The sequence below is a fragment of the Cajanus cajan genome, chromosome 9, assembly GCF_000230855.2.
Source record: "Cajanus cajan strain Asha chromosome 9, NIPB_CcT2T_4, whole genome shotgun sequence".
Lineage (NCBI taxonomy): Eukaryota > Viridiplantae > Streptophyta > Magnoliopsida > Fabales > Fabaceae > Cajanus > Cajanus cajan.
The window spans coordinates 35,550,361-35,553,355 of NC_138525.1; positions in this window are offsets into that span (position 1 = coordinate 35,550,361).

Here is a 2,995-nt window from a genome sequence, read left to right on the forward strand (position 1 = left end):
TTGTTTTGTTTCGTTGTGCAATGTATGATCCTTTTTTTTTTTTTTTTTTTCTACGGGAGTTCTTATTAATCAGTTCGTTTATGACAGCATGTGTGATTCATTTGTAATTCCACATCGTTTACGTGAAACTAGTTAATTACGTATTATTTATTGCCCATTTTTCCATTCGTTTTCCGCACTTCAATGGAGCAATCAGTATCTTACGTTTTTCTCTGAAAGTTTTTGCCTTTGCTTCTTTTCACTTCTCTGGAGCAATTGCGTTTTTCTTTGAAAGATTTGCCTCCATGGAGTAATCATGATGGGATATTTCATATTTCAGTATCTTACGTTTTACTTTTTGAATTCACGAATCAAGTTGTTTAGAGTCATGTTTAGTTCTTAATTGTTAAATGATTCTTGGTGTGACTTTTAATTTGTTGTTCCATATTTTTTGCTTAATATTACCATTTGGCCGAGAGCTTTTAAGCATTTTCTTGTTATGAGCTTTGAGATCATGCATGTTATTAGATCATCAACATGCTCCTAGAGTTAGTTTTTCCAATTTGTCTTAAAGTTGCCTTGAAATTTCTTTGAATTTCTTGCATTCTTTGCACTAAAATTTGGATTTGATTTGGTGAGGTGAATTTGAAATTCAAATTGTGCAGTAACATTATGTATTGGACTTGTAACTTTGTGCAAATTATTTGGTCCAAAAGTGTGAATAAAATAAAATACCTAAACTCACCAATTCTAGTTCAAAATTGAGTAGTTTACTTATGCAATTTTGAGTTTTATTCTTTTGGAATCTTTGTCACAAATATTTGGTTAAAAAAAAGTCACATTGCTCCAAAAGAAAAAAAAGTGTATAAAAAGATGCAAGAAAAAGTGCATTAGTTTTGATTTAAAAAATTAGTGAAACTTGATTAAAAATATTTACCAAAAATATTCAAAATATGTCGTCAATACATAACATGAAGTAAACTTGAGTCAATTTTCTTGATTATGTAATCTAGTCTAGTGTCATTCTAGAAAATTTTCATGAACTTCTAGCCTTTTAAATTTACCTTAATTTTAGTTTGTCAATTCTTGAATTACAAGAATTACTTTGAGTTTAAGGTACATTCTCCAAAGAAGAATATTTTTTGTCTTTTTCACTTCTTAACAACCCTTACTTTTGAACATCATTGAAATGGTGTTGACCACATTGAAGCGTCATCAACTACCACCAAAGCATCACTAGCCACCATGCATACATTATGTTGAAATTCCATTTCTTGATATCATTAGTTAATTGAAAGTGTTTGGCGACCTCAAACTTGGTTATAGAAACCATGCACCAAAGCTGGATGCACTCACACCTTTGTTGCTACAAACTTGTACTTTGTTCCAAAATATATTTGTTATTGTAGATCCATGCTCTGTTAAGATAGATTCAAACTCACACAACCTCCCTTGCATTGCGGAAGATCTACTCCTACGTGGCTTAATTGAATTAAGGTAGATTTGAACCCATTGACCTTCGTTTGGTCATGGAAGATTTAAACCTGTTGTTAGGTCAAAAAAAAATTTTAGATCCCTCTGATTTTAAGTTTTGCTATTAACAAATAAAGAAGTTTTTTATTAGAAGTATAAGTTTTCAAAATGACTAAGACGAATCTTCTACTAAGACGCAACAAAATGAATCTTCGTGTAAGACAAAAGACATAGTAAGGCATTTATGTTACAGACTAAGATGAAGCCTCAGTCATAAAAAGAAATATGTATTAAATCTTTATCATTATGATCTCTAAACAAGAAATTGACCATGTTTGAATATTTCCTTAATAAATCAAATTTAAAATCCTTTCTCAATACCAACATTCTATACAAAATAAAGAAAGACATGCTTTGCGTAAGAAAAGGACAAGAAAATCTTTGTAAACATGGAAAATTGTAATTAAAAGTTGTTTCATCAGTGCAACATCCTGAAACACACATGGTTCTACCCACTTAGTACCCAAAAGGTGATAAGTAGCTTATTCGATCAAATAAGAAGTGACAATTTGGTGAAAGCATTTAATGTAAACATTTATTATACCAACATGTAGTTCTCTTCTCAAGAATCAAATCATGAAGACAAACAAAGCAAGCCATGCGAAAGAAGCTCAACGATTTGCAATAGTCATCTTCACTTAAGTACTATAAAAGGAAGTTTGAAGCTCATAAAAAAAGATCATGATGTGATTAAAAATTCATATACAAAAGAAAAATCAATTGTAAAAAGTCATATTCTTTCTAAAATAAAAGTCTTTGTACTTAACTTGTTATGTCGCATCTTGAAAGGAAGACGAAACAATTTTGTAGACTTTTGTAACTTTGAGTTATTGGGTTTTAGTGTGGAGTGACTTATCTATAATAGAATACTCGAGTTTGAGTCTTAAGAGACTTGTCTATAAAAGAATACTCGGTATTGAATCCTAGAGAGGCTTTGTGTAAAAGAATATTTTGGTAGTTTCTTGAAGAGGCATGTTAAAGAACACTTAGGGTTGAGCCAAAAGTGGCTTGGTAAGGAATACTTGTTTATTAGATAAGATAGTGTAACTTGATTTGGTTGGATCAAGAAATGGATGTAGTCTCCTTAGTTCAAACGAATCAGTATAAAACACCTTATGTTTTGACTGTTTACCTTTTCATTTGCACTCCTTACTGCAATGTTATTACCTTGTTGTTTTGCAAAAAAATGTGAGTTTTTGAGTGACACTATTCAACCCCCTTCTAGAGTCTCTTTTTTCCCCATAATTTGGCATCAAAACTCAACCTTTAACGAAGTTGAGCATCTAACAGTGTTAAAGGAAGAAATCTTGAGATGGGAAGCAATAAAAGTCAATACCTGCCAAAAGGAGCTTCTATTACAAGGCATCCAACCTTTAATGAAGAAGACTACCCATATTGGAAGGATAAAATGGAAATATTCATTAAATCCACCTAATATCAACTCTGGAGAATCATCACAAGAGTTGATGTTGAAGTTAAGAAA